The sequence below is a fragment of the Phoca vitulina genome, unplaced genomic scaffold (genome assembly GCF_004348235.1).
Source record: "Phoca vitulina isolate PV1807 unplaced genomic scaffold, GSC_HSeal_1.0 scaffold19, whole genome shotgun sequence".
Lineage (NCBI taxonomy): Eukaryota > Metazoa > Chordata > Mammalia > Carnivora > Phocidae > Phoca > Phoca vitulina.
The window spans coordinates 22,102,381-22,116,858 of record NW_022589722.1 but is presented as its reverse complement, the minus strand read 5'-3'; the positions used below and the strand labels follow the sequence as shown (position 1 = coordinate 22,116,858).

Genomic DNA, 14,478 nt, shown 5'->3' with positions numbered 1-14,478 from the left:
CAGGGTCCCACTTCTCTAACATTTATCTGCCCAGAGGAGGCAACATTTCCAATCCCTATGGAGTCTTTAGAAAGAACAGTGGCATCTCAGAATATGAAGCTGGGGAGTAAGTTGATTAGCCTCATAATGGTGAGGTTGGAGTCCTAAGTAATTTCTCTAAATGGGACAATAGTATTTTACATGTTCCCCATCCTCTGACATCATTTAGAAGCCCAGAACAACTGTTGTATAATTGTGCTTTGTTGGTTCCAAATAGAGCTGAATGATTCAAATCTAATATCCTGTGCTAGGAAGACACGCCAAACTCAGTGGCAACTTTGCAGCCTAAAGTTTGATTTCGGTGAAATGTGGTAGGTATCTTGGATCATTCAGCATTAGGACTCTCCAAGTAAGTGTTGTTCTCACAGGGAAGCTGGGCTGATTCTATCTGGTGCAAATTAATCAAAAGTTTCTTAGCCCAGGTTTTGCAAATTGAGTTCTGCCAGATGTTAACGTGACTTATAGCCACACATCCACACATATATGATGGAACGATGATTTGTTCTAAAGTTTACATAAAAGAATACTAAATTAGGTGCTTCCTATTTTCTCAGAGGCCTCATAGGCCAAGAACAACACAATAGTCTGTGGGGGCTCCCCTATGCTGAAGAGATGTGCTTCCAAGGATGTGAACACATCCCCGCTTACACTGCTTCCCCAAACCCCTTCTACCTCAGTAACAGGAGAGGTGGGGGTGGATGAAGGACTTTGGAGAGATTAAAAAGTAAACACTTGTCAGAGAAAGAACTGCCAGGGAGCTGTGAGTCCCCATGTCCCTCTTCACCAATAGAGCAGGGGGTGTTTCCCCCACAACTCTAGCCAAGCAAGGAAAACTTCAAGAAGACATTTCAAGAACTTGACATGTGTTCCCTGGGGTTGAGGAGTTCAGAGCCTGGCATCTGATTCACACTCGAAAATTCTGGAAATGAAAGCTGGGGTAGATACCTCTCCAGCTGGCCTGAGAGCAAGAACAGCTGTTCTGGGAAGGGTCTGACTTCTACGGTTTTGTGGTACAAGAATGCATGCATATTTCTGGAGAGTCAAATGTGGACCCCTAAGAAGGGCATGTGGCATCAGTTCACAAGAGAGACTCTTCCCAAAAAAGGCCATCTGCAGGGGTAGAGAGGGAAGTAGAAGTGGAAAGTGGGCCAGGAAAGACCAGGGAGCCAAGGGGAAAGTCATCAAGGGAACAGATCCAGTGATCCAGGGAGTTTACAAAACCAACAAAGACGCTGGAAGAAAGGAAGAGTGGCTTCTGGACAACAGTCTTATCCATAAGGTTCTAACATGAAAGGCAAACAGGGCTTGTCAGAATTTCTCACAACTGCAGGAGTCTCGGGTAGTAGCTGGTGAGTGGAGGGGGAAGGCGGCATAAAGAGGGAAAATACACAACAAGGAACTATACTTCCCTTTTGCATCTCAGCTTCTCCGCCTAACGTTGACCTGAACAGGGGGCAGAGAAAGATTTTAAATTGTCTGGAGTTTGGAGTTTGGATATTTCACGGGATAATATATTTTTTAATACCGGGGCAAAGGCTACTTGTTCAATAACCAAGTTATAAAACTAGGAGATCTTCCTGAGCTTTCTTGACAGACAAGGAGGAATAAGTCAAGAGAGGGGTTCAAAGGGAAAGTGGTGTGAAAGAATGCAGTGAGTTTCTGTTCATGTCTTACCAAGTTCAGCTCATTTGACTGGCTGGTTATGGATGTCTAACTATGATATCTTGATTATTGATCTCACCTGCTGATAAGAGCAGCCTGGACTCATGCTTCCTTTATAACAATATTATAGAAGGAGCACCCACCATCCCACTTGCTGGAGATGATTTCACATCAAAGTGCCCCCTCCATCATTTCTGAGGTCTTTTTCTTGTGAAACTTTATTTTATTTTAAAGATTTATTTATTTATTTATTTGACAGAGAGAGACACAGTGAGAGAGGGAACACAAGCAGGGGGAGTGGGAGAGGGAGAAGCAGGCTTCCCGTGGAGCAGAGAGCCCGAGGCGGGGCTCGATCCCAGAACCCGGGGATCATGACCTGAACTGAAGGCAGACGCTTAATGACTGAGCCACCCAGGCGCCGCCCCCCCCCCTTTTTAAAGATTGTGGAATTTTAATCCTTACATGGAAGGGTACGTTTTTTCTGGCCCCCATATTCCAATTTTCTTGTTGCAATTTGCTGTCTCTCCTGTTGTTGGTTCTTATGACAAATAGCTAGTTTCTGCTGGTTCCATGGGACAGACCCTGGTGACTCTTCCCTGGCTCCTGTGACAAGGCACTGCCTTCCTCATGTCCACAGTATCAATGTTGTGTGCTCAGATGGTTACTTGGAGTAAAAAAATCCAATCTTCCCCTTGAAGTAGGAGGTCTTATAGCTGCTGTCTACTTCAGGAACTAGCCATTTCCCTGTGCTCCCAGTGCTGACATTGCCACCAATCGAGAGCTCCTGCAAAATCAGAATTTTCAGTGGTGCCACTTATGCTTAGCTGTCTCATGTCCCGAGACCTCTCACCTCAGCCACCTGGACCACTCCAGCTCTTTCCACATGTTGCCACTGCTCCCAGCCTCAGAGAGGATGGAGTCTCTTTCTTCTCTATTCCAAAACCACTCCATTTCCTGACCGCAGATTAACTACTTCTCCAGGATGACTGGCAAGGCAATTGTTAATTTCCTTTAGGAAAGTGCCCTATCACCAACCACAGTGTGTAATTTTGGCCCCAGCAACCTAGCAAGACAATAACAAAATTTACTTTTTCTAGGGTTAAGTTTATCTATACTGCCTTTTACGTAATTGCCTTAATCATTATGTGATAAACTATCTTTACAATGTATTGTAGTATGTAATAACCATACCAGTTGACCACCACATTAATATCATCTTTATTAGGTATATTTCCAAGAATTTCAACACACTTTTATGGTAATATGCAAATTATATTGCATAGTAAATATTTCCATGATTCCAACTTATTCCCTGTGGATCTATGGCAAAAAGAAGGAAGCTTTGAATCAATGTGGAGTCTCATGTCTGAATCAAACAAAAACTCAGCCCAAGTGAAGACAAACAATTGCCCTTTATAATGCATGAGCCACTGTTGGCATTCCATCAATGCATAAAAGTTGTGATAGCTTGCAAAGTATCAAATAGTTCAAGAAATACTGTATTAGCAGATGAGTGGTGGCTGGTAAGTAGGAGGCAGGTGGGGGCTGGTCAGGTTGTTTCAAAATCATGTGTCCATTGTACTAAGGTCTCAGTGGCAAAGAGGATGAACAATCGGAGTTTGCTTAGCAGTTAAGAGTGTGGGAGTTTTAGAAGGTGCCACAAAAGATTGTCATTTATCTTGCTGCCCAGGAGGTATGGACAGAGCTCCAGTGACCTGCAGGGAATGAGTTATGTTTGTCTTTCTGCCTGGAGACTCTCATCAATTATGGGTTCTATAAAGGTAAACTGGGTGCCCTGCTGGGGAGAAGGTGAAAGGTCCGTAGGGATTTCTCTCTGTGCTCCTTTTTATTAGTGAGGATGAAGCAGTCCGTGAGTGGGTGGGAGACACAGTCCAACAAAGCAATCAAAAAACCAAAGCAAAACAAACAAACAAACAAGAAAAAAGGATTCAGGGAGGCAGAAGAGGGATTAAAACCATCATCGTACTAATGTATTGTTGAACACTACAACAAAAACTTATGACGTACTATATGTTGGCTAACTGAACATAATGAAGAATGAAAACACCTGCCAAAAAATAAATAAATAAAACCATTTTCCTGAGGCTGGCTGGAAGAAGAATGCAGTGTAGAAGAGCAAGGGAAGGGAAAGGCTTTGAAGCGGGAGGGCTGGCAGTTCTGGGGCTCTGCCTGCCGAAGGGAAAGCTGTGTCTTCTGCAAGAGCTTCCCCAGCTCATGCTTGGAAAGCAGGTTCAAGGAGGCTTGTGACTCCAGCGGTGGTCTGGAAGTCTGCTGAGCTGCATGAGGTGTCTGCATGCAGAGCCAACACGCCTGATCTGGAGGGGAGCTGACTTCCTGCGCTGACGTGCCCATCTGCCCAGATGTATCAGACCCAGTGATCATCACCCACTTCCTCCAGGCTGGTGTGGGTGAAATGGATCTAACTGTAAGCAGCTTGAAACTTGCCTGGGTATTAATAGTTTGATGTCTGGGGAAGAAGACTGAAGGCCCTCAAGATGCAGATATTGACATTTCTTCTTTCTGCCACGAAAGGGTGATCATTTAGAGGAGAAGGAAAAATGTGTGGAGGGAACCTGGTAGAAAATTTCAAAGAAATAGGTCATGGCCTTCTAGACTGTGTGTTGAGATACCGGAATAATGAGTGTGCTACTGCTAGAGGCTACTTGGAAGAAAGGGTCTTGTTAAAAGTGAACTTCTCCCCTGATCAAGAGGGCTTTCAACTGAAATTTGAGAGGGATGTAGGAAGGACCCAGATAAAGAGGTGTGTCAGGAGACCGTGGAGGATGAAGGGCACGATCTAGAACAGCTATCCCCAGATGTAGGAGCTTCAGTTCTGCACGAAGTTAATTATTGTTCGGCCAAAAAGGGTTTTGTGAGGAAGGGAGAGTGGGAATCCCCAGGTTACACCCTAATCAAGTTTCTCTAGGGAAGGGCAGCCCACATCACATGCATGGTGACTTTCAGAGGGAGTTAGAGAGAAAAGTGTCCCATAACTTCTTTGACCACAAAATGTGTTTTTTTTTCCTCATTGATACTTCTTAATGTTTTATAAAAAATAAAAAATAAAAAAGCCGATGATCCATGGCACCCCATTTGGGAAACATTGATCTGGAGGGATGTAGCAGTTCTACAGAATTCTCTCCATCTTCTTCCACAAGGAGTAGATCAGTTGGCATTTAATAAATTTTAATAAATAAAGTCCTATTCTCTGCCAGACTTAGGAACTGATCGAAGGTGAACAGCTAAGCCAGAAGGAAGAACATCCAGGAGTCCCTTTGTTACTAATCAGAGCTGGGCAGATAATATGGCTTAAGGTCTTGTAGTCATGTGGCATTATGGGCTGAAATGTATCCCCCAAAATTCATATGTGGAAGCCCTACCCCCCAGTGTGATGGCATTTGGAGATGATGCCTTTGGGAGCTAACTAGGTAACCCCATGATGGGGTTAGTGCCCTTATAAGGCGAATCCCGACCACGTGAGGACACGGGTGAGGGTGGCCATCCACCGAGCCAGGAAGAGGGCTCTCACCAGGACCCTGCCATGCTGGTACCCTGATCTCGGACTTGCAGCCTCCAACAGCTGTGATGTTTTAGCCATTCAAACTGTGGTATCCTGTTAGGGCGGTCTGAGCTGACTGCCACATGTGGCTTCCCAAAGTGAACTCCACCCACTCAGTCATAAAGAACTCTGGAAAAAATGCAGCCTTCCATCATGGGGAAACTTACATTTGGCTAAGAACTGACTAGAATCCATGCAGATGAGCAGATCTTCCATGCAGGCCAAGTGTGTTCTCCCAAACTCACCCATTAGATATGTTATACGCTCTACTTTAGGGTGGCGAGGGTGGAGAGTAGAAGGAGGCATTAGGGGTGGATGAGGACGTGCTCTTCCCTTACAAGTTTTCCATTCACCAAAGGAAAAGTTAAACTAGTGAGGGAGCATTTGGAATGCTACCGATGTCCTGTGTGACCATGGAATGAAATCAAACAAAGAGAATCGAGAGTGATCTCATGGGTGTGCAAAGTCTGACCTGGTGTCTGCTGCATTGTGTGTGCTCAGTAAATATCTGCCAACTGCGTAAATCTGTGAGATGCACCTGTGTCTCCCTGTCTGCTCACAGAAACTCCAATGAGCTCATTAAGATGAGTAAACACTTCAATGTACAGTAGTTCATACCTGTGGACCCATCTCGGCAGCATATCCAGGACCACATGCAGAGAAGAGAAAAGAGCTGAGTACATCCTTAGACACAAACAGGGAAATCAGAAACTCAGTGTGGATTCTAACGATTCTTGGCAGGGAGGTTGGGAACTGGGCGCCATGGCTCTGAGACCTGGGAAATTCTGACCCTGGTAATATTCTTCCATAAGGGATTCTTCTGTGAACTTGTCTCTCTATGCTCATTGCTTTCCATAACAATTAATAGTAAAATTCATAAAAGGCAAATTCCAGAAGGAGAGAAACAAGAGAGATTCAACTGGGCTTGGAGGGAGAGGGATGCCCAGGGACAGAGTGAGCTCTGGGATCCATGGCAAGGAAGAGTGCAGTGTCTGAGCAGGTCTAGGTCAGAGAGGGGTCCTGACCTTCAGCAGTTACAGGACTCAAATATGAAATAGAGGGATGTGATTTGTTTAAATTAAGTAGGTCTTAAAAGGTGGGCTTTCCAGATAATGATGCCTGGGGTGGAGAAGATACACACACAAGCTGAAGCAAACGTTCTGTCATACTGAACTCATCCAACAAGCATCTGCAAAGTGCACATTGGCTAGAAAACCATAAATTCATTCATTAATCAAATACATAACTTGCCATATGTAGATCTCTATTGGTTATAACATGATTGGGAATTAGAGATGCATGCAAGAAATAATCATTACTGAGCTTCCCTTGTTGTTAGGTTTGTGTGTGTGTGTGTGTGTGTGTGTGTGTGTGTGTGTGTGTGTTTAACCCTTATGATCTTTGGCCTCTCAGTTTACGTAGGTATATGCTACACACAAACCTGTTCAGATCATGGTCAACGGTTATAAGTGAGACCACCTGTGAATTGCAGGGCACACAAAGCTGCACTGAGGTTTGGTTTTGAAACATTTTTAAAACCAATTTCTTCTTTTTAGCTTGCAATAACAAGACCAACTTTGAGCTATTAAAAACACCTTTAGCTCTGGAATTTTTGGAAGAAAAACAGCTTTGTTATTTTGAGTCTGAAATTCTCTACTCTGAATTCTTTCCTTCCTAAAAGAAATGATTGTTATTGTAACACGATTTCCCGACCAAAGTTGTGTTTTCTCAAGAACACAACTTTCACGTTTTTATAAGAGAACAAGGAGTGTTCACAGGGCCCGTGAAGTGACAGGCTCTTTTCTGTTCAGTGTCTTACCTTGGATGTCACTTTTCTGGGAAGTCTCCCATCCCTCATCTCCATTCCGAGGTTGGACAGTATCACCGTGGGCTATTGTTGCATATTTATAATTCAGCCACACCCTCTGGACTAGATTTCACCTTTCTAGAAGGCAGTGACTGTGTCTTGTTTACTGTTTTTATTACATAATACAGACCTTCAATAAACTGTGATTGAATAAATGAATTGGCAAAAGGCAGATTTTCAGTGAGGTCGAAAGGGAGAAAGAATAGATGAGGTCTTGCGCGTGGACTCTGGAAGAGCTCATCTGGCCAAACCAAGACACGAGGAATGAGCAGGAGCAATTAATTGAAGAGGTGCCGGGGTGGGGAGGAGGAAAAGAGGAGGGGGAAAAAAGAGCTCCATACAGAGGGAACAGTATTTAGAAACCAAAGGAAGCGAGGACATAATGCATCTGTTCTGAGAATAAGAATGTAATGTTCTTGAAAAACTTCATATGATAAAAATTCAAGTTATTAAAGCGTCATTTCAATGGGAAAAGAGGGTTAAGGGGTTAGAGATTTTCAGGCTCAAAATAACAGATGATGCTTTTTCTATATAGGTTTCAAAATCTGCAAAGAATTAAGATCTTGTACCAGTGGGAATTTCAATGAGGCAGACATCTGCTGGAGGTCTAACTCTGTGAAAACACACCAACTGATAAATTGTCATAAAAACCTAATAATCATTTCATTTTTCAGAAGCTGGAATAAGCAATAAAGGGGACAGAACTTAATAGCAATGGACACAGGACCGGGCAGTGATAAGGAAGTGGACGACCTTTATCTGAGCCCTCCCCTCTTCTTCCTTCTTATTCTCCTATTTTTCTTCAACACTTACTGTGTGCCCAGTGCCAGAGATACAAGATGAAGATTAATAACGTTCCATTCTTTTCTGTCCTCAAGGAGCTCACAGGCCAGGGAGAAAACAGCTAGCACAACACATCTAAAAAGTAATATAAGAAGTGGCATAACTGGGTTCAAATTGTGCAGCTATGTACAAGGAGTTATGTGCACTGGGTGGCATCGGCTAGGCGGCTGCGTCCACTTTGAAGCTAACCTGTAAGAATGTACAGGAGTTTCTATTTCGATCAAGTGGGATAAGCAAAGGGCTTGTACAGAATTCCCATTGGAAGGAACAGCTTAGGGAGAGGCATGGGGACACGACAGGGTGTCATGTGTGTGAAGGGGAATCATGACTGTATGGTGTAGCTGAATTAAGAGGATTAAAGAAAAAAAAAACAAGGTAAGGCTGGAAACGTGAGCCTGTAAACAGTGTCTGCCTTCACACATGTTGTTACGTGTCAGATAAATGTGAGTTATAGAGGCAAAGAAACAGACAGAAGGGTTTTAAATGGAGGAGTTAAATGAGTGGATTTGCATTTTAGCTCATAGAGCCAACTGAGTGGTTAATGGCATGGATGGGAGGGCTGCACATAATAAAGTACAATCTGCCTTCCTTAGCTTTGAAGATAGTAGACTTTAAAAGGGTCTGAAAAAAGATAGGAGCAGTCTTACAGGTTCAGATGTGACAAGAGAGAACTTGTCAGGATATTCCACACGATGTAACTTTTGATACTTTTATTTATTCACTTATTCAACAAAGTGTCACTGAGTAAGTGTCAGGGATTGTACTGGGTTCTGGAGAAAGAGCTGTGAATAAGAGCATGATCCCTGCCCTGGTGGCGCTTACAGTCTGGAATGTACTGGCACAGCCTGTTGGTTGGTTGTGAAGTGAATTTAATGGGTTCTGTCTATCAGCAGCAGCAGAGGAAGGGGAAGAAGGAGAAGAAGGGGAGGAAGGAGGAGAAGCAGAAGGGGGAGGAGAAGCTGCAGAAGATGAAGAGGAGGTGGAGGTGGAGAAAGGGGACAAGGAAGACAATTAAATAGCACGGCATAGAAGGGAGGGAGAATAGGAAATATCAGGACACAGCTCACAAAATGGGAGTAAGAAGTGTTCCTCCTGTGGCACCCATATATGAGTCCATGTAGTGGGTCATGATATCAGATATATGCCTCACCATGGGTCACAGTCAAGAGAGTTTGAAAAGCTGCTGGTTTTGGCCATATGACTTTAGGGGTTTCCTTTGTTGGAATCCATTGCAGATACAACCCGAATCCCAACATTCCCTATTGATTCCACACCATTGGGTTCTCTCTCTTCTGCTCCTGGTACTTCTTTTCTCTTCCATTCTTTTGGTACCTTTAAAATAAATTTTACAGTTACTTAGCTTTTTGTGGAATCTATTGGTAATTATTTAGTTAATATAACATTCATGGAGCCCCCCCCAATCATGGTAAATATTGATGCTTCAGAAGTGACTTCAATAAGATTCCCTGGCATAATAGGGTTTATAATCTAGCAGGGGAAACGAACATCACTAAAGATGCCACACAAATAAATAAATAATTATAAACTGTGATGAGTGATCCTAAAGAGAAGCTCAGATTTCCCGGACCGCATAACGGTGGGGTGTGTGCACAGTGGGTGTTTCTGAAGAAGCTGGAGAGGGAGGCTGTGTGTGAGGGAATGTGTATTCGTTTCCTGTGGCCACCATAACAGTGACAAACTAGGTGGCTTAAAACAACAGAGATTTACTCTCTCATGATTCTGGATGCTAGAAGTCCAACATCAAGGTGTCAGCAGAGCCTGCTCCATCCGAAGGTTCTGGGGAAGGGGCCTCATCCCAGTTTCTGGGAGTTGCCAACAACCTCTGCTGTTCCGTTCTCAGAATGGCATCAGTCAGACTCCTGCCTCTGTTGTCACATGGCCTCTTTGTCCCTCTGTGTATTTCTCTGTGTCCTGTCCTCTTTTTAAAATTTTTAAAAAGATATATTTATATATATATTTATTTATTTGAGAGCGAGAGAGAGCCCAAGTGAGTGAGGGGAGGGCTAGAGGGAGAGGAAGAGAGAGAATCATCAAGCAGACTCCCTACTGAGTGCAGAGCCTGATGTGGGGACCAATCTCATGACCCTGAGATCATGACCTGAGCCGAAATCAAGTCTGATGCCTAACCGACGGAGCCACCCAGGGACCCCCGTCCTCTTTTTTTTTTTTTTTTTTTTAAAAACACCAGTTACTGGATTTAGGGCCACCTTAATTCAGTATGATCTCATCTTAAGGAATTATATCTGCAAAACTACTGAATTAGGTGGCAATCTCTGCTCTTCCTAAGCCTCCTCCCAAGCTGCGTTAGGAATCCAGTAGACTACATTCTGAGGTTCTGGATGGATGTCAATTTTGGGGGTACTATTCAACCCCCTCAGCCAGCTTCCCTGAGCTACGAGCTAAGGGTAGAAGCATGAAAAGGGTGCATTAGGCAAAGGGGTTTGGGGGGGTGAGGATAGTGATCCAGAGAGAGGGAAGAGTGTGAGCTGGAAGAAGTGTGGGAGAGGTCAGAGCCTCAAGAGGGCTGGCACAATGTGGAGTGCATTGTGGTTCTTCTCACAGGGGCCAGATCATGAAGTCTGAAGGGGCTGGGTCTTCTAAGATGAGGAGCAACGGAAGCCCCAGATAGATTTAACCTGGGCCAGATTCACGTCTTACCTGTCCAGCTGGCCTTGTCCATGAGAATGCTCTGTTTCAGGGGTGCCCAGGATAATGTCTGTCCTCTTGACATACATCTGCTCTTCATCAAGCCCTGGCTGAATAGACCTTCTTAGCCAAACCCTCCCTGACACTCTATCTTCCCCATAAACCGGATTGGGCGGCTCAACACAGGACTCCCATTGAACCCCCATGTTTCCTCCTTCCTAGTAGCTACTACCCTGTGCTGGAAATGACTGTTGACATGTCTCTTTCTCTCCGTGAAAGTGTGAGCCTCCCAAGGACAGCTAAGCCCCAATACTTAGCATATGACTTAGCAGCAAGTATATTGTGCATGAATGAGGGAAGGGAGGAAGGAACTGAATAGGGCAAGATAATCTCTTAGTGAGATAAGGACCTTCTCCCCTAAAGCAGAAGATGGCCAAAGCAACCTTGCACTTGTTTCCATATGTACCTCTGTAGGGCATTTTCTCCTGTCTTCCTGAAACCCTGTGGCCAAATCAGCCCCTTGTCTCCATCCCTCAGACTCCATTAAATATGTTCCATGTGTGTAGTCTGGGAGCTGAGGGAAAAGGGGTATTTCCGATAGAGCCACTTATTCCACTTTGTAGTCTACTGGATGCCTAACGCAGCTTGGGAGGAGGAGACAAGTTCATTACTTCCCAAATTAGGGGTTGAAAGTGAATTGAAGTATCACTGACTGGCTCTCATTTTAGCCATAGTTCTGCTTAGGAAGTTTTTATATTTTGTTTTTTTTAGGTCCATACATAGGATATATAAGCTGGACTCACTCTGCTATTTAGATTTTATTGATGGGCAGGACTACTGCATCCTGTTCCAGAACATTCCTTTGCATCAGTACCTGCCTTCGGTACCTGCTTTCCCTCCAGGCCAGATGAAAATGGTGCTTCTTTTCATCCGTGTCTGTAAGGCAGAGGCAAGGAAATCAACTGGATACCAAAGTCAGCATGATTCAGTGGGCACTGGGCAGAGGCTGAGGATAGACTCTGATTCCATGGGTAGATAGGGAGGCAAAAGACCAAGTAATAAAAATTACTGGGCACGGAAGCTGTGAAAGTGTTGTTAAGATGAAGGCATATAGCACACCCATGCTATTAGCAGAAGGGGACTCTAGCATCTTACAAAGATAGAAAAAATAAGAAAATAAAAGTATCCTTCTGGGATCCAGAAATCTCAGAGATCTGATTCTATGCTAGTGATTCCATCTCAGCTCCCAGGACCCTCAGATGGTCCCTAGCAAGGCATGCATGCAGAGAAGGTGACCAAAGTTCTGAGAGCAAATCCCCCACCAGGTGCTGTGCAGGGTGCTCTTCATCTCCAGGCTCGACCAGCCTCCTGACAGCTCTGTGAGAAAGGCCTTATCATGCCATGGACAACTCACGGTACTGAAGCTCCCAGAGGAAAGTAGCTTGGACAAGGTCAGTCATTCATTCTGTGCCAGTGATCTCTTTGTTCAGCTCTGTAAAAGGCAAGGGGATACTTTGGCTACCAAAATAGCCAAGATCTCTACCCTCAAAAAGCTTCAAAAGATAGACAACTGGTATCTAAACAAACAAAAATAAAATTTTAGAGAGATGAGTGCCATGGAAACAATAATGGTGTAGTGTGATTAACAATGACTGGGGTTTATTTTAGACGTTGTGGCCAGGGAAAGCCTCCTGACAGAGATGACATTTGAGTTGAGAATGCTTGACAAGAAGGAGCCAGGCATGGGAATATCTGGGAGGGAGTATTTCAGGCAGGAGACCACAAGTGTAAAATGCCCTCAGTGGGGAATAAGCTTGCATTACTCAAGGAGCAGGAAGACCAGTGTGGCTGGAAAAAGGAGTCCCTGAGGTCCCTGAGGTAGGGTTTGATCAGAAAAGCAGGAACACTACAAATTATATGGACAAGCTGTTTGTTATGGGGTTCAGCCTTGTGCAGTTATGGGAATTAGTTAAAGGGTTTATGGAAGGCTGTTGCTTCTACATCTGGTGTTGGGCCTGAAGTTAGCAGATAGGCAGTTGGGAAGGAAAGAGGGACACGAGGTGGGTGAGTGTGATGGCATGTGTGGCCTGCAGAAGCTGACACCCTTTGCCATGGAGGTGCATACACTGGCCCAGGATTTGGAATGGCTGAAGGAGGACATGGGGTGGGAGCTAGAGTTGCTGCAGCCATGTCATCAAGATGAGGCAGTGGAACAGCGATGTGTGTGTGGGAAGGCACAGCACTCGGCTTTCCACTGACCTTCATGGTGTTAAAAAAAAAAAAAAAGAGCTGCCATTTTTTCTCTTTCACTTCCAAATGCCTCCTGTGGTCAATGCATCCTGGAGCTGTTCAGGGAATTCTGGAAACCTCGTTCTAGCTTACTAGACCAGTACATACTTCACCCTTAGTCAACTTGGCACCCATTTATATCTCTTTTAGCCATATTTAACTTCTCAATAAAGATAATAGGAGAGTATTGCTTCTACCTAACATGTTTTTATATACAATCAAAAATACACGAACACTCTCCCAAAAAAAGGACAAAAAATCCTTTACCCATCTTTATCCATTCTTTTTCCAGCTAAGTCACACTCCTCCTTTGAGATCTTATAGCTTAAATATTGAGACGTAAGATTAAATACTCTTACACACATTTTGTGTTAAATGGTGGGCAAATGAGAGAGTGAAAGAAAAACTAGCTAGTATATATGCAAATAGACTCACAGCCAAATAAGGAGGAAACATAACTATTACGGTCCTCATTTTTGCAACTGGTCATGTAATGGTAGCTGATATTTATAACTTCCACTTACCACATACATTCCATATTCCCTTTGCCCTCACCAAGCGGGTTGGTTCCTTATGGTTCTGTGCCTGGTGGGTGACTCTGAAATTTATTCCTGAAGGGTGTTGGTCACTGGCCATCTTGCCTGTATTGGGTCATAGTTTTCCATTTGACTTCAATCATAGGACATGGAAGTATAAGAGGCACCCTAGGGCATCTCTTCTTCCAGACATATTCCTCCATCTTCTGATCATGTAAGAATAACCCAATTCTCTCCTGATAGTCAAGATCAATCACTCTACCTGGTAACCCTCTTCTTAACCTCTTCCAAGTGGCTGAATGCAAATCTTGACTTCCAATTTAATTGAATCATTGCTTTGTCCACAGTGACAGTGTTACACCATGGGTATCTAAGACCTTTAGGCCAGCGTAGTCCACAGTTGCAAAATTAGGAAGCAAAAATTTCGCTTGCATATCATTAGAGGAGTCACTGCTATTTTTATCCCTTGACCCTCCACATGTGAAACCTGGCTGTAGGAAAACACGCCGTGCATTGGTTGCTGATCAAGAGCAGGTACTACAACATCCAGAAGGACATTCCCCTGGCCCTACAAGGTGTGACTCAGCTGGTGCCATAGCTGAGATATCATACAATCTGTTCCATTTGTCTGCTGTTGGGTAATGAGTCATCCCCAAACATGGTGACTTACAGCAAGAACAATCATTTTCTTCTTATCTCTCACAGTTGTAGAGTTGACTTGGCTCAGGTAGGGGGTTCTAGCTTAGTGTTTTTCATGTGGCTCAAGCCAGCACGGGGGATGGAGTCCCCTCAGAGTATCCCCTCACTCACATGTCTGGTGCTGTTTCTGGCTGTTGGCTGGAAATTCATCTGGGACTGTCAGAACATGGACTTGTGGCCTCCCCAGGTAGCTTGGGTGTCCTCATAGCATGGTGGCTGCATCCAAGAGTGAGTGTATCCAGATACAGGAAGTGGAAACTGCCAGTTTTAAGGTATGGGCCTGGAAAACGGCCCAG

At 44.2% G+C, this 14,478-nt stretch overlaps 1 long non-coding RNA gene across 1 annotated transcript in view; it reads left to right on the top strand.

Annotated features, from left to right (window-relative positions):
• LOC116639731 overlaps window positions 1-14,478 on the top strand; it is a 160,177-nt gene that overhangs the window by 124,022 nt on the left and 21,677 nt on the right. The window lies entirely within an intron of this gene.